General features: G+C 44.5%; 1 long non-coding RNA gene across 1 annotated transcript; it reads right to left on the bottom strand.

The window, feature by feature from the left end:
* Window positions 1-14,298: 14,298 nt before the first annotated feature.
* LOC115087635 lies at window positions 14,299-20,655 on the bottom strand. The gene is made up of 3 exons (XR_003855567.1): window positions 20,404-20,655; window positions 16,045-16,080; window positions 14,299-14,608 (listed from the first exon to the last, which is right to left on the bottom strand). It is a non-coding gene; the product is annotated as an uncharacterized LOC115087635 (long non-coding RNA).
* Between the last annotated feature and the right edge of the window lie 233 nt (window positions 20,656-20,888).

Here is a 20,888-nt window from a genome sequence, read left to right as displayed (position 1 = left end):
GATCCAGGCCAGAATCTGGGCCCTGTTCTCAGCACTTCACAGCCAAAGGAGTCACCAATCTGAGAACATGTGTAATCATGCATGCTGCTTCTTCCTCCTAGCTACAGCAGGAGCCCTGGAATATGGTGGCAATCAATGGGCAGCATGCAGGGCAGGGATAAATGGGCCCCACTTTGTGTAGAATATGCAGTGCGCACAGCACCTCCTGATCTTCCTCCTTCCAGCCTCTGTCTTATCCCCAGGCTGAGGGAGACAGGGCGAGTGTATCCTGAGCCCTGGATCGGGCTCATTCTGAGTGTTGGGAGGAGCTCTCTGGTAGCCATGTGCAGCAGCCGAGTTAACTAAATTAACGTGCCGATGCAATGTTTAAATGAGCTGCTGCATTAAAAAGGACACGCTAGGGAAGAGTTGTGCATCCCCTAGCACTCAAATGCATTGGGCACCCAGGGGATGAGGCTGTGTGTGTGTATAATTGCAACGGATGCTCAATACGATCATCCGTTTTATCCCACTTCAGGTCGATTTCGTCCAATATACACGCACAGTAGAGACACACACACAATAGCAAGGGGCAAAATCGGCCTGAAGCGTGTATATTACGTGTCCAGATTTTGTTTTTTTTCATCAAGCCATTACATTATCTCATTATTCTTAAAGACGGCAAGGAGTAGATTTAAGTATCACAACAATACTATTAGGAGGAACCTCAGAGGACAGTATTTATTTAGTTTCTTCTGAGCCCTTGACTTGCAGATTGACTTTATGCCACTTCTGGGGCTGTTGTTTAAATTTGCCGTGTTAAAAAGTGTGCATTGGGTGCCCAGCGATTTTCTGCATTGGGGGTTAATAGCTAATAGCCTCATTTACATGGAATTTACATGTGAAGAGCACTATTGGTTACGTGTTTATTTGGGAGCACGTTTTAGATGCGCTAATCTTCTTATTGCATCGGGCGATAGTCTAGCGCATCCAAAACACACATCCAACTGCGCATAAACCTGTGTGCTAGGCTGGGCACACTTTATTGCATCGGCCCATGAGCTGGTTGCCAGCATCATACCAACTTCTCCCTTCTTCTGCTACTGTTATATAGAGAGTACTGGCCCATCATAAGAACATGCCATACTGGGTCAGACCAAGGGTCCATCACGCCCAGCATCCTGTTTCCAACAGTGGCCAATCTAGGCCATAAGAACCTGGCAAGTACCCAAAAACTAAGTCTATTCCATGTTACCGTTGCTAGTAATAGCAGTGGCTATTTTCTAAGTCAACTTAATTAATAGCAGGTAATGGACTTCTCCTCCAAGAACTTATCCAATCCTTTTTTAAACACAGCTATGCTAACTGAACTAACCACGTCCTCTGGCAACAAATTACAGAGTTTAATTGTGTGTTGAGTGAAGAAGAACTTTCTCCGATTAGTTTTAAATGTGCCACATGCTAACTTCATGGAGTGCCCCCTAGTCTTTCTATTATCTGAAAGACTAAATAACCGATTCACAGCTACCCATTCTAGACCTCTCATGATTTTAAACACCTTTATCATATCCCCCCTCAACCATCTCTTCTCCAAGCTGAAAAGTCCTAACCTCGCTGTTCCATTCCCCTTATCATTTTGGCCGCCCTTCTCTGTACCTTCTCCATCGCAATTATATCTTTTTTGAGATGCAGCGACCAGAATTGTACACAGTATTCAAGATGGGGGTCTCACCATGGAGCGACACAGAGGCATTATGTCATTTTCCGTTTTATTCACCATTCCCTTCCTAATAATTCCCAACATTTTGTTTGCTTTTTTGACTGCCGCAGCACACTGAACCGACGATTTCAATGTGTTATCCACTATGACGCTTAGATCTCTTTCTTGGATGGTAGCACCTAATATGGAACCTAACATTGTGTAACTATAGCATGGGTTATTTTTCCCTATATGCATCACCTTGCACTTATCCACATTAAATTTCATCTGCAATTTCCATGCCCAATTTTCCAGTCTCACAAGGTCTTACTCAAGATCTTACTTCAATTTATCACATTCTGCTTGTGATTTAACTACTCTGAACAATTTTGTATCATCTGCAAATTTGATTACCTCACTCGTCATATTTCTTTCCAGATCATTTATAAATATATTGAAAAGTAAGGGTCCCAATACAGATCCCTCAGGCACTCCACTGTCCACTCCCTTCCACTGAGAAAATTGTCCATTTAATCCTACTCTCTGTTTCCTGTCTTTTAGCCAGTTTGTAATCCACAAAAGGACATCGCCACCTATACCATGACTTTTTACTTTTCGTAGAAGTCTCTCATGAGGAACTTTATCAAACGCCTTCTGAAAATCCAAGTACACTACATCTACCGGTTCACCTTTATCCACATGTTTATTAACTCCTTCAAAAAAGTGAAGCAGATTTGTGAGGCAAGACTTGCCTTGGGTAAAGCCATGCTGACTTTGTTCCATTAAACCATGTCTTTCTATATGTTCTGTGATTTTGATGCTTAGAAAACTTTCCACTATTTTTCCTGGCACTGAAGTCAGGCTAACCGGTCTGTAGTTTTCCTGATCGCCCCTGGAGCCCTTTTTAAATATCGGGGTTACATTAGCCACTCTCCAGTCTTCAGGTACAATGGATGATTTTAATGATAGGTTACAAGTTTTTACCAATAGGTCTGAAATTTCATTTTTGAGTTCCTTCAAAACCCTGGGGTGTATACCATCCAGTCCAGGTGATTTACTACTCTTCAGTTTATCAATCAGGCCTACCACATCTTCTAGGTTCACCTTGATTTGGTTCAGTCCATCTGAATCATTACCCATGAAAACCTTCTCCGGAACGGGTATCTCCCCAACATACGCTTTAGTAAACACCGAAGCAAAGAAATCATTTAATCTTTCCGCTATGGCCTTATCTTCTCTAAGTGTCCCTTTAACCCCTCGATCATCTAACGGTCCTACTGACTTCTTCGCTGACTTTCTGCTTTGGATATATTTTAAAAAGTTCTTCTGTGAGTTTTTGCCTCTATGGCCAACTTCTTTTCAAATTCTCTCTTTGCCTGTCTTATCATTTAACTTGCCAACGCTTATGCATTATCCTATTTTCTTCTGTTGGATCCTTCTTCCAATTTTTGAAAGAAGATCTTTTGGCATTAATGTGAGGCTTCCCCCCTCTCTTTCTTTCTTTTAAGATTTGGAACCGAGACTGGTGAGACTTTTTTTGCTAAGGCTCTTCTTTTGCACATGAGCTCCTTCCATGTCCACATTGCTTGCCCTGTGGGGGCTGATGTGCCACACAACATTTTTGTTAATGTAGGTGTGTCTTGAGCTTGAATAGGCTGAGAAACACTGCTTTATGATAGGGATGTGCATTTGTTGGGTCATTTGTTTCATGGGGATGTGCATACCTTGTGGATTTATAATATACACGTAAGAACAGATGATATGCACGTAACTCAATTACATATGTGTGTAGGATCCATTCTTATGCGCGTACTATAAATATGTAAGGTAAGTGCATATCCACAAAATGAATGAAACGAATACCCAACAAATGCATATCCCTACTTTATGATATGCTGCTATCTGGTCACCTTACATTAAGACACAACAGACTTCTAATGATTTTATAGAGACATTCTTGATACTTGAAGATCTTCATACCAATAAAACAGGTTTTAAAAAGTTCTTATCTATCCTCTCGTTCTGGTTGGGTGAATAAAATGTGGCACAAAAAAACTGAAACAAGGATGTGGGATATGACTGGAATCTGACACACAGGATGACGGAAACAGTGTAATTTATCCAAGGTAAACCCCCTCTAATCAGAACTGACTCTCCTAAGCAGCGCTTTCACCACACCTGGGAGTGGATCTGTCTGCACATTCTCTGGGGAGGGGGAGCCATTTTTAATACCATTTCTAAAGCACTACCAGATGTATGCAACACTGCACAGATACATTTAAGAGATAGTCCCTGCTCCATGTAGCTTACATTCTTGTCAAGTCAAACTTGCATGACAAACAAGAGTTTATAGGGGCATGTATTTATTATAGCGAAGTGGTTAAGATGTAAAAGCAGTCTCACAAAGGTGTGTCTTTAGACAGGATTCGGTTAGGGCCAGAGAGGGAGCATGACACACCGACTCGGGAAGTCTGTTCCAAACATACCACACAGCAAAGTGGAAAGCACAGAGTTGGGAGTTGGCTGTGAAGGAGAAGGGCATAGATAAGAGCAACTCGCCCAAAAAACAGCCTTCAAGAAGAAGGGTGTATGGAGAGAGAAGATAGACAATGGGAGCTGCAGATTGAATGCATCTGTTGAAGAGTAAGAGAGGTTTGAACTGCATGCAGAAGTGGAGAGGGAGCCAATGTAAGAACGTGAGAAGGGTTACATGATCATAGTGATGCTGAAGTTGTGCTGCTGAATTTTGAATAGCTTTTAGCAAGGAAAGATGGTTCAATGGGAGGCCCAGAAAGAACAAGTTTCAGTGGGAGATAAAGGAATAGATGAACGTTTTAGTAGCATGATCAGAAAGGAAGGGATGGATTTTAGTAATGTTATAGACTAGGGGAAGAAACGCCCTAGTGAATATTCAGTTTAGTAGCTCCAGCACCCTCTTATGGGTGGTGGCAGCTCAGGTACAGCACTTCCTCCTTTGATAGCAGTACTCCATAACCCCCCCCCCCCCCCTTTCTCCTGAGCATCTCCCCTCTCTCCCCTTCTAGCAGTATACCTTCTCCCCACCTCCATCCATTCCTCGTGCCTCTTCTCCCTCCCCAGCATCCACCCCATCTTTCCCTCAGCATCTGCCCATTGTCTCTTCTTTTTTTTTTTTTTTTCCAGTATCCATCCCCCCCGCCTATCCCATTCCCCTTTTCCTTTCCTCAGCAGGCAGCTAGCCCCTGGCTGCTTCTCTCCCTCCTTTCCAATCTTATGCAGGCCGATACAGTAAGGAGCGGTAGGAAGAGGTGCGTTAGTGCTGGGCGCACCCGCGTTTGCCGCACGCACAGTCCGGCTCACCTACCGCTCGATACTGTATTAAAATGGCATGCAAATGCAAGCCGCGTCCAACGCAGTTAGCTGAGTACCAGGAACCTGCGCTGTAGCTTCCCACCGCTCTACCTCTTCCTCAGTGCTGGCACTACATGGTCAAAATTTATGGGCTGGCGGCAGCACCTTCTCGTGCCTCATGAAATCAGCATCAGGAAATGCTGCCATTAGCCTGTGAGTTTTGGACTTGATTGCAGTGCCACCATTGAGGAGGAGGAGGTAGAGCCGTGGGGAGCCACAGCACAGGCTCTTGCTGCTCCACCCGACTGGTTGGCAGGGCCTGGGGAACCCTGCCAACTATGCTGCTCCGCCCTGTGGCACCTCTCTCTCTTTGGCTGGCAGGACCTGGGGATCCCCACCAGCCACCCTGCTCTTTATCTGCTGCTGGCTAGGCTCCAGCAGTAACACATTCAGGCCGATGCAATACAGTGCGCTCAGCTGAGTGCCGTTTAACTCTTGGTTGGACGTGGGTTTTGGATGCGCATCCACAACCCCTTATGCAATAAGGGGATTCGAGCATCTAAAACGTGTATCCAACCCCCCCCCCCCCCCCCGATGAAACTAATAGCGCTCATCACATGCAAATGCATATTGAGGAGCGCTATTAGTTATTTGCCCCAGATCCAAAAAAAAAAAAATGTATGCCCCATTCGCATATTTTTATGCTTGGAAATTAACGCCTGCCCAGAGCAGCCCAAAAAAAGTGTACAGAAAAGCAGAAAATGCTGCTTTTCTATACATCCTCCAACTTAATATCATGGCGATATTAATTCGGAGGAAACAAATGTTTAAAAAAAAACAAAACGTGTGCCAGTGGTCAGGTTAGGAAAAGGGACGCTTGTAAAATTGAGTGTCCGTTTTCTAACCCCTGACAACCACCTCTCCTGGGCGCCCGCTGCCAAGGAGGCAGTAGGGGGGTCCACATTTGTCCCTAGCACCTCCTTGGTAGCGCAACTTCTCAGGTAAATATTCTATCGCGCGCCCAGGAGAGGTGGCTGGGCGCGTGTTAGGAAAGCGGACACTCAACACTGGGTGCCTGTTTTCTGTGCGGCTTTATTGATCGGCCTGAATGTTTGCTGCCCCTCCACCGTGTCAGCCTTACCACCAGGCTATCATGTAGTTCGCCTGGTAGTAAGGCACTGTGTGTGCTAGGGCAGAAACTGCAGGCTTTCCCCCATATTTTTGGAGAGTAAGGAGAGGAAAGCAAGTCTGAAGGAGTGCAGAGTTTCCCCTGAGTGGAAGACAGCTCTCACTTTTAGGTTTTATTCCTCCAAGGGGTAATAAAATCCTGTGGGTTTTTTTTTTTGGTCTGATTCCATTTTGTTGGTAAAGAATCTGGAAACCACACAGTTAACTGCTGTATTTTGGGGAAGAGAAGGAATTTTACATTAATTATTCCAGTTAGCATACAAGGTTCCAACTCTGTATTACACATCAAGAGATGAATGAGGTGGGTACAACCTCTTTTCTCTCTTGCAGGCCGATGCAATATCGGTGCGTGTAAAACAGGTGCTCATGATTGAGTGACTGCTCCTCTAATGCACGCCCCTCCACCTCTCCCGGGCACGCAATTTAATATTAAAATGAGCTGCCGTGGTAAAAAGGAGGTGCTAGAGGAAATTGTGCGTCCCTATCGCCTCTTTGGCATCGGCACCCAGAAAAGGTGGCTGTCAGTGTGGGCACAATATACCCATTCTGGACCGTGTATACTGTGTGTGTATATTGGGCGCCCAGAAATTTTTGTGATTTTTTTTTTTACATAATTCCACTTTCTGTGGTTCCTCCTCGGTACTAGTAGGAGGAATCACAGAAAGCAGGATTTTGTCTTTTTTAAGTGAACCCTTGATGTGTGGCATACCTTACCGCCAGCCCCCTGGCAGGCATTAAATTTGCCTCATTAAAATGGGTGCCTTGGCCGTGTGGCAATTTTTGGCATAGCAGTGTATTACCTAACAGCCTCATCAAATGGAATTTGCATGTGATGAGCGCTATTAGCTATGCGCTTGATTGGATGTGCTAATCCCCGTATTGCATCGGGGAGGAACGGGACTAGGGATGGGCGTCCAATTACGTGTTAAGCTGTGTGCTACACCTAGCACTGGAACCTTGTATTCTACCTCTCATGTTCCCCCACCTCCATCTCTTCCTCTGCTTGTTTCTTCTGGCCTGCTCTTTCCTTACCTCTTCTCTGGTTGCAGGCTCCACTCTTTTGTAGGTCACTGGGTGCATCCAGGAAGGACTGTGAGTGGAGTGGTGCTGGGTCACCCACTTTCCCCAAACTCCACCCAGGGGCTCTTGATTTTTTCTTTCTTATATTCAGCTTCATTTGTAAGGTACACATAAGCTTTTAGTCACAGGCTGCACCTGCATGCTTACTGCTCCTTCCTGTAGTATGGCCAGTAGACTCTATCACACATTTAAATAGACAAAAGAGGGGCCGCAGTCATAAACACAAAAAAACCCCAACAGTGGTACCTAAAGCTCATAATTAAAAAAAAAAAATCAAATGAAGAACAAAAGAGAGAATGACTGCGAATAAAAGGTCTGATTCACTAAAGACTTTTCTCTGATTCTGTGACTATGGGAAAAATGCTAGTGACAGTCATATATTAGGATCTTAAACACAAAAAAAGCTCAAAGACCCGAGAATGTATAGAAGTAATTGTCAAATTCCCTATAGAGGTTGCAGGCCTGCGGGTACTCTGCATTCACAGATCTGGAACTCTCTGTGGAGGCTCAAGTTATCTTTTCCCCATCTCCTTCCCCACCTTACCTTATTAAAATGGAAAAATGTAAGGTTTAGATCCCTGCTCAGAGGGTTGAGAGGTGGATTTGATTATCAAATTCTGCCATGTCTCCAAGTTCTCGCACACATGGGAATCTTTCTTTGTTTACCAAACACCTGAATGCAAAACAAAAGTCTGCCGGATTGTGAAATGGCAGCTATGAGCTTTTTGCAAAGCCTGTGCTAGAGATGGGGGAATAGCTGCCAATAGTTTGAAGAAGACCAGAGACAGAAAGATGTTGGAGATCAACTTTAGAACCATCTGCCTTCTGAGGTTGCATTTGCAGCTTTTTCAAGAGAAAAGCAAATCTTCTCGTGTGAATGCACATAACACCACATGGATTATCGGCAAGGCCCCCAGTAGCTGCAGCAACTCCGGGTTACACGCTGTTGCAAATTTGTTAAAACTCTGTGGCAAATTTACAAATAATTTACATATGGAAAATATTGTCCTTTAAAAAATAGCTTTCCAGCTTATCTTGTGTGTATCTGGAGCTTTTGTTTTATTCTTATGTATTCTTTCCTTCATTTCAGTTTTACTATCTGAAATAGTAAATACCAGATTTCATTTATCTACTCCTGTCTGTTGTCTCATATCACACCCTCCTTTTTTTTCTCCCTCCCAGAACTGCCTCTTCTCTCACCTCCCTCCACACCGTCTCTCTATCCTTTTCTCAACACTTGGGAATTCTCCCGGTTTGATTCAGAGGCTCTGGAATTTTGTTTAAATTGTGGGGGTTTCTGCTCTGTTAATGATTGTTAGGTAGATGAATAGCCCTTTAAATGAATCACCACCTCGGTAATGATTACTCGGTAAACTGTAGACATTTTATCAAAGAAGTTTATTTTATTAAACAATCTTTTCAAAGAAACAGTACATTCATTAGCATGTTACTGGTAGAGGCGTGCATGGAAAAATCTTTTGTTTGCCATTTTGTGTTATTTTGTTTCACAAGTTATGCGGTTTATTTTGTTTCCATGAAAGTCTATGGGGAAAGCACTGCATCCTACTTTCGATTCTAACATTGGGGTCGTCCATGCAAGTATTTTGAAACTCGCAGGCAGGCAAAAAAAGCAATAGCAACCCAAGACACCATGAGAGGGGTAAAGCAGCATAAACCTCCCAAGGCACTGAGTAAAGAGTAAGGTAGCAAGAAGAGAGGCATGAACACCCCAAGACAGAGATCAAGCAGTAAGGCAGGAAGAAGAATGACATCTACATCCTCAGGCACAGAGTGCAGAATGAGGCCGCAAAAGTGTGGCATTGACCCAGCAGGGCACAGAACCAAAAGACAGGGCAGGGTAAGCAGGCTGGGCAGAGGAAGCAACAGTATTACCCAGATCCAAAAACCTCCAGCGAGGGGCAGGTGAGGAGAAGATTTTTCTTTTCTTTTTATGTTGTCGTTTTGTGCCCAAAACACCCCAGTGCTAGGAGCAGGCTAGGCAGCAGTTGTAAGGTTTTGGGTGGACCCTTGGACACTGTGGCTGCTGACCATGCCCACGGGGGGCAGTCCCGTGAGGGGCCACAGGTCAGGCTCAGCTTTAGGACACACAACACTATTAGAGATGTGCATTTGTTTTTGTCGAATTGGAAAATTTCAACGAAATTGTCCAATTTGGTATGTTTCAGGCAGCCCGAAAAAGATCGGGATTTTCCCGTTTTTTTGCAAAAATTAGTTTCTCCGATTAGTGCACACTAACAAGAGTCAGTGCGTGCTAACTCCCGTTAGTGCGCACTAACAAAAACCGTTAGGTTTTGTTACTTTTTGTTAGTTTTTGTTAGTGCGCACTAACGGGAGTTAGCATGCACTAACAGGGAGTTAGCGTGCACTAACTAAAAATCGATTTTTCGCGAAAAAAAAAGACCCGACCCGAAAAAAAAAAAAGACATTTTCCATGGTGGCTGAAAAACGAAGGACGACAGGAACACAAAAAATGATGCACATCTCTAAACAGAATTGAGGAGCCACCAGAGGTGGCAGTAGTGAGCAGAGATGAAGCCCGGCTGGGCTTGTAGTCCCTCAGGGCTCTGGAACAGCAATCCCTCAATGGCTGTGCTGTAGGGAAGAGAAACTGAGATAGTGAGTACAGTGACGTATATGCAGGGTTCTGGAATAGAGCCTCGTAGGTTGAGTACTCACACAGCGGTTTCTCTCGGTAGGAATCACAGGAGCTGGAGTAGAGGCAGGCCCTTGAGGAGCGAGTACCTGGTTCCAGGGAACAGCTCTGAGAGAAGTAGATGGTAACTCACTGATGGTGTAGGCAGTGCTGTCTTCCAGGCAGAAATGAAGTCCAGGCAGCGAGTCCTGGAACATGGGCCCTCGAGGAGTGAGTACTGGTTCCAGACAGTGACCTGAAAGAGAAGAGAGAGGCCCCCGAGGAGCGGGTACCCCAAATAGAGTAAGTCCAATAATGGAGAGGCAGAGTAGCTAGGTACGGAGAGCAAATCCCATCCATAAGGAATTCCTGACCTTTCACCCTTGCGATTAGCTAGCAGTAGTGAAGGCTATTTGTATCCGGGATGCGTGACGTCATCACAGGGGGACGCCCCTGAGGTTCGCGCCAAAGAAAGTATTTGAAGCAGGGCTGCATGGCGCGCGCGCACCCTAAGGCAGCTGGACAGCATGGCGGGAGGCAGCGGATCGGGGACGCCGGAGAGGATGGCAGACAAACGCCATGGCAGCCAAACGTCCGTCAACTGCGGGAGGAGTCGCCAGAGAGGTAAAGAGGGTGGAGTGGAGACGTCAGGCAGCGACAGTCGTAACACAACAGCGGCAACAAAACAGCAGGGTGCAGAAGAAAAAAAAGTATGGGCATCGGTTCAGTGTAACTGTGCACTCAGTCCTCCTGCCACTCACATGGAAATTCAGGGAATCCAAGCCCAAGGAGGTTTATCTCAATGAAGACCAACTTTTCCACCAACTCTGGTGCCAGCTGTGAATGATGTGGACTCATAATGTTCCCGGCCATTGAGAATATCTCTTGACTAGGCATGCTGCTTGGTGGGCAGCAAAGAAAATGCTGGGCAACCTTGGTTGAGGTCTGGCTAGCGTGTGGCCATGTGTGCCCAGAATGCCAGAGGGTCTGTTTGATGGACTCTGCAAGGTATTGTGTGACTGAAGTTTGTGCAGGGGTCCCCTTTGGTAGAGTGGGATACTGCTGTTTGCTGCCAACTTCTATGGCCTGTGTCAGGAGCGCTCGTCCCGTGGTGAGCATGAAGTGGTGGTGGATTCAGGTGGGAGAGGAAGTGGTAGCTGACAGGGTGCTGCCAATGCTGACACTAGTGCAATGGGAGCCCATTCTTTCCTCTGCTGCCCCTCACTGCTTCTTTGCACTCACATTCCTGCACCCTAGCCACCAGCTTCTCTCTCCATTAAGCAGAGTGTTGGACTGAAGGGTGGTACTCTTTCATCTGTGGATCACACCGGGTGGCCAGCTTGTAAGAATCCAGCTGCATGAGGGGTTTGAGCCAGTTTTGAAGTTGCAGTTGCAAGCAGTCCACAAACACCAACATGTTTGGTGCCAGTTCCTGCTCCTACTGAAAACCATACGTTTCCAGGAGGTGGACTATGAGGATGATCTCACCCAGGGTAACTTGTTGAATTCAAGACCTCCATGGCATCCTTAAAGGGCTTCAGGATGTGCACTGCCACATCCATGTGTAACCAATCCTAAAGCCCCAAGAGGTAATCCAAATCTATGGGCCTGATTTTCAAAAGCATTTACACGTTTAAAACTGGGTTTTACACATGTAAATGCACTTTACCCATGTAAGTGTGCTTTTGAAAATCGCTACAATAGATGCCATTGAATTGTCCATTGGCTTTTGAAAATTGCTACGATAGTATGTTACATTTACATGCATAACTCCTTTGAAAATTCACCTTTATATGTCGACGCCCATTGACAACTCATGAAGGGATGTTTTATGCTGCACTAACCTCTGCATCATGAGGCAGGTGGTATTGCACCTGGTGCCTACATCCTGAAAAAGGCCATTCAGAGATATCCCCACTGCTTCCTGCTTCCGCCATAACTACTGCCAACCCCCTTCCCGCTCCAGTTAAAATGTCCCACTAAATTCCTGCACCTTTCTATCATATCCAGCAGGACAACTCAGCTGCCTTCCTTGTCCACAAGCCCATCCCTTACTGACAGGTGCGGCAAGCGTGCAAAAGCATCAGATCCCCTTGCAGCCCCCCCCATCGACCATTGTTATGATCAAATTGCTGTCACCGTCTGTAATGAAAAAAAATATATAAAATATTTAAAATATTATAAAATATTTGCAAGAACATAAAAATTGCCATGCTGGGTCAGATCATCAAGCTAAGCATCCTGTCTCCAGCACTCAATAAATACTATTAAACAGTTAAGAGAACAATGTATAATTCTAAAACGGTACTAAAATTAACAAAGCAATATAAAATAAGTGCTAACGTCAATAAATACATTAATTTGAGCTAAGAACAATAAGATAATAGACATAATCGGTTATCCTAAAATTATAGAGTGCTAAAATAAAACATAGCAGAACTGAAACATTAACTAGAACTTATGTAGGCACAATTAAAAAGCCAGGTTTTTAGATCCACAATATGCACAGATTGTTCCTGGACCAGTTCTATCTCCATTCAAAGAGTGTCCAAGCAATGCATTAGTGATTGGTACCACTGCTGACTTGAAGCATACACTTTTAGGGCTGGGCATATATCACTAGGGATCTTTTTGCAGCTCCTACTGTTCCTAATCTGTTACCCAGGCTGGCAACTCTCTTGGGCATGTCCTCTGTCATAGTCCTCCAAAAGACCCCAATATCTGGAGATCCTTTCTCTGAATTACCCTTGCACGGCAGGCTGCAGGCATTGTACTGAATAGCTACTTCATGACTCTGACTGGCTTAGTCAAATCCCTCCTTCTCCATCTGGAGTTACAGCAGAGTGCTTTCTGGGCAGGGGAGGCTCAAGGCAATCTGCTGCCTGAGGCAAAGGATGAAATGGCGCCCCCACCGGCGCAGGTGAAATCCCGAGGCAGGGGGAAGGTAATGGAGAGTGAAGTGACTTGCCCAGAGTCACAAGGAATGGCAATAGGATTTGAACCCTGGCTTCCCTCCTTGCAGGGCACTGCTCTAATCATGCAGGTTTTGGGCCTGTTATTTTTTTGTTCTCAGTCTTCGGCATCCACACTAGGGGGCGCTGGAGAAATGTTTAATGGGGCGGGGCAATCTTTGGCTGCCCCACCTCCTGGGTCTAGAAACAGGACTCCTTCATTCCCTATTGCCTGCCTCCCACCCTTCTCCAGGATCTGCCCCCTGGGGGTGTGAGAGATTGGCGAATGGTGAGAGTCTGTGTGTGTGTGACACACTCTCTCTTAGGGCTGATACAAGGGTATGAGATAGCCTAGACAAACCTTACAGCATTTCATTCCCCTCCCCTCCCCTCCCCACATAATTAAAACTTATGCATTCTGATCCATTTTAAAATGTATTAACTTCCCCAGCCTAAAAAGGCAAATTGCATATGGAAAATAGACGTTCAAAGTACAATCTTCTGAAGTAAAAATATCACTTACAACAACTTATATATTATATAGGCATACACTGCAAAAACAAACCCAAACACACTTTCAATAATAATCGTTTAATAGACGATCAAGGTGGTTTACTGGATCTCATATGGTATTAGGCCTATGGTAAAGTGCTCTGGGTGTGGACTTGGCCCACAGAAAGCCAGGAATAAACTGAACTATAATTCCAATACAGTAAGCCTTCCATATCATAATTGCCAGCACTCAACCTATGAAAAAGCCATACTGCAAATATTACATCAGGCTTTAAACCCCACTACACCTCCTATTAGGAAAACAGATTAAAGCCAGGTTGTTGTAAATCCCCACACAGAAACTATAGAATACCTAAAGCCTCAGTCACACAAGCAGAACGCAGATAGACTCTCACCAACTACAGAATAAAGAGATCATAAAATATAAATTGAAACGTGCAGACAAAAACTGAACTGGAAATCACAAGAAACTAAACTCTGTAAGCAAAGCAAGCACAAACAAGAAATATAAAACATTAAACATAACAATAAAAAGAATATCAAATCTGCTGATAAATTCAGCCAATTAAAAACATGTATAAAAATGTTTAAAATATTACCAAACACTAATAAAATATTTCAAAACTGCAGATACATCACATCCAATAATTAAAACTAACAGATATAACCAAACAATCTCCCATTCTCCATTCCTGGGAACTTTAGATTTCCAGTCCTGAGATTGTCATAGATTGGAGGAGGGGACACAGACTTTAACCTCTCTCACACACATGTGCACAGGTACTCTCCCTCATAGACACACACATACACATATACACACACCCACCCCCTCTCATATATACATATACTCACACACACACACACACACACACACACACAACATGCACAAGCAGGCTGCCTCACACACACATAAGCAGGCTGCCTCACACACACACATACACACACACACACACACACACACACACAAATTATGCCTTTTCCCATTCTTTCACCACCACTGACCTGGGCTCTGGTGTCAATCTGTGGCCTCCTTTACCGTTTCTTTGGCCGCCACTGGCTTGGGTTCCGGCGGTAGCTCACAGCCTCTTTTTTCCTCTCGGCCGTCACTCTCCTGGGTTCTGGTGGTGACACTTGGGTTTCTCTTCCACTTCTTCAGCCAGAGCTGTAGCCAAGCAATTTGGCTCCTATGGCCAAGTGAACATCTGCGCCCTCCTCCTTTACAGAAGACATGAGTTGGGAGATTCTGTTAAATGTTTGTACAGCAATGCAAGGGTATTAGAAGCCGTAGAAAAACTTTATAGCCTTGCAGCCCCCACCCTCCTCACACACAATTAAAAATTATGTTTTGTAACACAGATTTTACATGAAAAAGAACACTCAAAGCACATCTAAGGTAAAAATATCACTTACAATATGTGGCTGTGGTGCCAACCAGAAAACCCTGCAAAAAAGCAAGAGACGCTTGGAACCTATATGGTATTAGGCCTACTGTAATGCATATTGGGCATGGGCAGGACCCTCAGAGAGCCACGAGAAAAAATAATTTCTATATCAAAACAGCACTAACTGCCAGCACTCAAACAGCAACAACCCTACCTATGAAAGTTAATACTACAAATATTACACCAGGCCTAAAATAATAATACACCCCTATTATGAAAAGAGAACAAGCCATGCTGCTATAGACCCCTACATAGAAACTACACACTAATGGAATAATTCACTTCAGTCACGCAGATAGATCCTCAAATACAGAATTAAGAGAACATACACTATAAATCAGCGGTTCTCAACCTGTGGGTCGCCTAAAGCCATCGGAAAATACATATTTCTCATGGCTTTAGCCGCTGAGAAGTCGCGCTACCATCTGCAGCAGTGCTATTCAGCTGGAACGCACGCCGTTATGGATGCGCGTTCCAAACTGAATGCCTGCGCGCATGCGCAGACGTGATTGCATCATCCGTCTGGGGCCTAAGGGGCGGGGGAAGCGCTCCACAGTCCATAGCAGCGCATTACATATGTCCGGCGCTTGCTGACATCATCAGTGGGCGGACGCAGCAAGCGCCGGAGGACAGAAGCCTAGGAGGCAGAGAGGCAAGAGGCGGAGAGCCAAGAGAGCCTGCGAGACAGCCTGCTGGTGTAAAAAAGGTTAATAATGTAAAAACAGTACACACACCATACACACAATACTGTGTAAGTGTAAGGTGCTTTTGTGTGTAATCATTTCTGAACTGGTAAGCAAGAAGCAACCACAACCATCTCACTGAATTTGGCAGCATACTGTTGCAAAATATTGCACTGTTGTTTACTGTTATATTACTGTTGTTATATTTAAACCCATGCTATGCCATGGTGAAATGTTATTTATTGGAATTAGTAATAAATATTTCTCAGCATATAATTAAATATTATTTTTGTGATTAATCACTATGTTTAAATTATGTTTGATTTGTAGCAATGAGAATACATAATGCATATCAGGTATTTACATTCCGAATCATAACTGTAGCAAAATTACAGTTTTGAAGTAGCCACCAAAATTATTTTTTGGTTTGGGGTCACCGCAACATGAGGAACTGTATTGCGGGGTCACGGCATTAGAAAGGTTGAGAACCACTGCTATAAATAGAAATGTACAGACAAAAACTGACCTGGAGACTGCAACGAGCCAAATTCTGTATGTGCTGCTACAATGTAAAAAACAGAAACATTACCATTCCTTATAAAACAAAATCAGTGAAACCATACCAATAAAAACAAAGAAAATTCAAAACAATTAATGAATAGAATAACATTCAATAATTAAAAACTCATATAAAAATCTTCCAAACATCAATAAAATATTTCAAAACAGACACATCAAATAATACCCAACAATTAAAATAAGGATTTTAAAAAAATTCTCCTTTATCCATACCTTGGAACGTTTGATTTCCAGATGCCCTGAAATTGTCATAGATTAGCAGGCAGAGAGTAACTGGGGTAGTTGTGCACACACATGCTCTCTCTCACTCCCCCAAATACATACACACATGCTGTCTCTCATTCTCCCACACTCATGCACACATGCTCTCTCTCACTTTCCCCACACATAAGCACACATGCTCTCTCTCACTCTCCCATACACAAGCACACATGCTCTCTCATTGTCCCACTCACAAGCACACATGCTCTCTCATTGTCCAACTCACAAGCACACATGCTCTCTCTCATTGTCCCACTCACAAGCACACATGCTCTCTCTCACTCTCCCATACACAAGCACACATGCTCTCATTGTCCCACTCACAAGCACACATGCTCTCTCTCTCCCACACAGATGCACCCATGCTCTCTCATTTTCGCACACATAGGCACACATGCTCTTTCCTCCTTGATCTAGCAGGCAGTAGCAATCTCCTTCTTCAGCCCCCGTGGGCCAAGGGAACGACTTCCCCATGGCCGGAGGTCGGCAGAGCGCCTCCTGTTGGATGTAGTCCAATGCCGCGCCAGCACTGGACTACTTCTGGCAGGGGTGCTCTTCCTTCTCCGAAGCAGCATGCCTAGTCGAAATTGTCAAGGTAAACGTATACTCTGGGTAAATAATCTCAAGATCTCTCCCGTTACTTTGATAACTAATACACACAGGGAGTATTCTGATTTTTCAACATTTATTTATAACAAACTTTTTATTATCATCAATTCTATCTAGACAAATAAAAACTCACTACACACTCAACACATCCACACACACACCTAAAAACATGTTAAAAACATTTACAATACATTGTGATTGCGAAAATACTTTTAACAATTTCTATAATTTTCAATTTATCATAACACCATTTATTATATTAACAAATCTTCATTCGCCGTTCACAATGTTCATTTCCATCAAAATGTATCCTCAATGTTAATCGCAGTATGTCCGACAAAAGATCTTTGTTTCTCCCCTCATGGGGCTTCTTCAGGGACTTATGTGCCACTTAAGAATAATTCACTTTTCAAATAACGATTACCATTGGTCATTTCGTAAACCTTCAAAGTAACTTGTACCACAATCTTCTCCACAAATTCATCATGTAACGTCAATCACAAACATGTGATTGACGTTACGTTGCGTATGCGCCGGTTCGACGTATGGTTGTATGCGGTGGCATACCCTACACAGAAATTATGAATTAAAAAATTCTTTTGGAAAACGCAAACATGATGAATTTGTGGAGAAGACTGTGGTACAAGTTACTTTGAAGGTTTACGAAATGACCAATGGTAATCGTTATTTGAAAAGTGAATTATTCTTAAGTGGCACATAAGTCCCTGAAGAAGCCCCATGAGGGGAGAAACAAAGATCTTTTGTCGGACATACTGCGATTAACATTGAGGATACATTTTGATGGAAATGAACATTGTGAACGGCGAATGAAGATTTGTTAATATAATAAATGGTGTTATGATAAATTGAAAATTATAGAAATTGTTAAAAGTATTTTCGCAATCACAATGTATTGTAAATGTTTTTAACATGTTTTTAGGTGTGTGTGTGGATGTGTTGAGTGTGTAGTGAGTTTTTATTTGTCTAGATAGAATTGATGATAATAAAAAGTTTGTTATAAATAAAGGTTGAAAAATCAGAATACTCCCTGTGTGTATTAGTTAGTCGAAATTGTCAGCATAGTAAGAGTTGCCTTAGTAAGTGGAAAAGCAGCGTGGCCCTGCCAGAAGCAGCAGTGTTGCCAGTGGGGCCACGCTGCTTTTCCACTTACCAAGACCATCATTTTCGATGGGGCAGCGCTGCTTTTCTTTTGTTGAGGACCAGCCGGCGGCAGGCCGCAGTTCTCTCGTTGGTGCCTTTTCATAGCAGCGCCTATGGCTATGGTCATATTGGCCATAGGCACGCCACGGTTCTGTCTTCAGCCACCACAGGCTCAGGCTCCATTTTTTCAGCCGCTGCCGGCTTGCGGCCCCTCTTTCATTTTTCAGTCGCCGCCGGACAGGATGGGTTCGGCTGCGGCCCTGCAAAGTTTCCTTCGGGCAGCAGCACCAGCAGCCCCTCTTCTTCTCTTTGGCCGGGAAGTAAAACAGGCATTAATAAAGTCAGGGTGAAGGGGCTGTGGCAGGAAGGTTTCAGGGGGCAATTTTGCCGCCTCAAAATCTTGCGGCCTGAAGTGACCACCTTACCCTGCCTCGTTATAGAATCGCCCCTGTTTCTGGGTCTTCCAGATTGCTTCTGGAGACTATTGGAAGACACCTCTTTCTCCACTTGTAGTGGGTTTTTTTTTTTTGTTTTTTTTACCTCTCTTTTCTCTGGAGCCAGGTACTCTCCTCTCCTGTACAGGAGAGATTCTACTTCCTTCTCATTCCAGAAACATCTTTTACCACACCCTTGATAGGGGTATCTCTTCCACGTTTTTAGATTGCTGTATTCGGTGCACACCCAAGGGGGGGAACCTTACACATGGAATGAAACTTTGCAGTTTCAGTACTAAGGACAGTAGTAACATTAATGTGGAACCCAGGGCCTCCCTACACATTGATCAAACTGTCTTGTGAGACAAGCTTTCACAGCTCCTCACTGGCTCAGATGTTTTTAGGGAAACTCCTGGAAACACTTCTGCTTCTTTCTCTAACTTGAGGTGATTGTTTAAGAGATCGGTTTCTTCCGTTTTTCCTCTCAGAGCTCCCATGTTTCACTCCTCATTCCTTTCCGGCCTAGTGACAACTAAATGTTCCCCAAAAGGTCCTACCACCCCCTCTGTCATATACCATAACAGCACACTTATGGGTGCATGGAACTAGGGCAACACCATATCTGAATCGGGGCACAAATTTAATAAGAAGTTTTAGTGAGAGACCGCAGGGACCTTACATGCTGAAGAAAAAAGGCTGACAAAGTCTGCAAAATGGCCACCTGAAAGGTGTACTGCTTCTGGGAGCTCAGTGATTGCACTGGAGGGAAGAGTGACCCAATGGTGTTCTGCCGCCAGCATTCTTGAATGCTCTGGCAGCTCCATCCACCTATCCAGCAACCACATTTCAAATTAACCTGTGCAGGAGGCCACTAACACCATTTTTCTCACCTGGTGCTGGTCTAGCTATTGAGAAATTACTACTTACCTGATAATTTCCTCTTCTTTAGGACAGCCAGATGAAGCCAGAACAAATGGGTTATGCACCTCTACCAGCAAGATGGAGACGGAACAAACTGACCTCACGGTAGATACACCCCTGCAGTGACATCAGCCTGCCAGTATTCTCTACGGGGATAGTCATCCACTTGGATACTGCACATACAAGTGCATCCAGCTTTGGAAAACATAAATGCTCTCTCACCACTGACTCCAAAGTGTACAGGCCTTCCAAAACCTGATCTCCTTTAAAATTAGCCTCTGGGGCGCCCCACTCAAGTTCAATCAGTTCCTGAATGGCCTCCATTACACGGAAAAAAATGAGAGGCTTTATGCAGAGAAACCAAAATGGGATTTTTCTTTGGCTCAGACATGGAACCTGCCCCAGGCACTCCCAGCGTTTTCTGGAAAATCAGGGCTGGGCAGTTCATCATTATGGAAGAACCGTAGCATAGTCCTATACGGTTCTAATCTTGGAGGAATTTCACCATGCTCAAGAGAGTCAGGATCAGGGTCATCATCCGTGCCATCCAGATCTCTCTCAGGCAGTCCCACTGCCGCTCTAGGAGTACTCCTTACCTGACTGAAGTATTTGCCCTTTTTCCACTTTGCATCTCTTACTGACAAAGTATTCCTAATTTCAGGAAAGGCCATTATTGTTACACGTTTGGATTCTTCTCCCCTTCCTGCCCCTGAGGCCATGGGTTCGATGGCAGCTTGTAAGAAAGGAGGGTTCATATACAATACTTTGACAACAGTAGTGCAGACAGAGTATTCTTAATCACGGTTTTAAGTCTCACTAATCCCCACATACGGAGTGTTTTCGTTTTCTGTGCTGCACTGCAGACAATAATGGCTGACTTCTAGCGGTGCTCAGGCACAGCTAGATACCACCAGACTTACCTGCCTCTCCTAGTCCTGTTACTGGCTGGGCCTCCCAGCCTCTTCACCGGGGTATCCCCCCTCCTCACCCAGCACAGGCTTCCCTTTCCAGGTGCAGGGACCTCACCCTCCTACAGAGCTTCAGGCAGGTCCTGTCTGTAAATACATAACAAGAAATAATGCAGCAACTTTATTGACCACGCTCACAATTTCTTGTCTTTCTCTCTTGGTTGCTCGGGTTCCTCCGTGTAACCTTATGAAATACTCTACTGTCCAAATCCTCCCAGCGGCCTCTCGCCTCCTCCCATTGGCTATGTCCGGTTTCTGGATACACCCACAGGCAGGAAGCTGGAAGGCAGCCCATGGGAGCTCTGAGCCTGTACCATGAGAAGCAACAGGAGGTGGGAGAGGGGTGGAATAGCACAGCACCAGCAGTGGCTGCAAGGTGGCAGAGCTCACATTCCCCTGCCCAGATTTGCAATATACAAAAAAGTTGAATGGATTAC

The sequence above is a fragment of the Rhinatrema bivittatum genome, chromosome 3 (assembly GCF_901001135.1).
Source record: "Rhinatrema bivittatum chromosome 3, aRhiBiv1.1, whole genome shotgun sequence".
Classification (NCBI taxonomy): Eukaryota; Metazoa; Chordata; class Amphibia; order Gymnophiona; family Rhinatrematidae; genus Rhinatrema; species Rhinatrema bivittatum.
The sequence above is the reverse complement of the archived record's forward strand: the minus strand, read 5'-3'. Positions and strand labels throughout refer to the sequence as shown.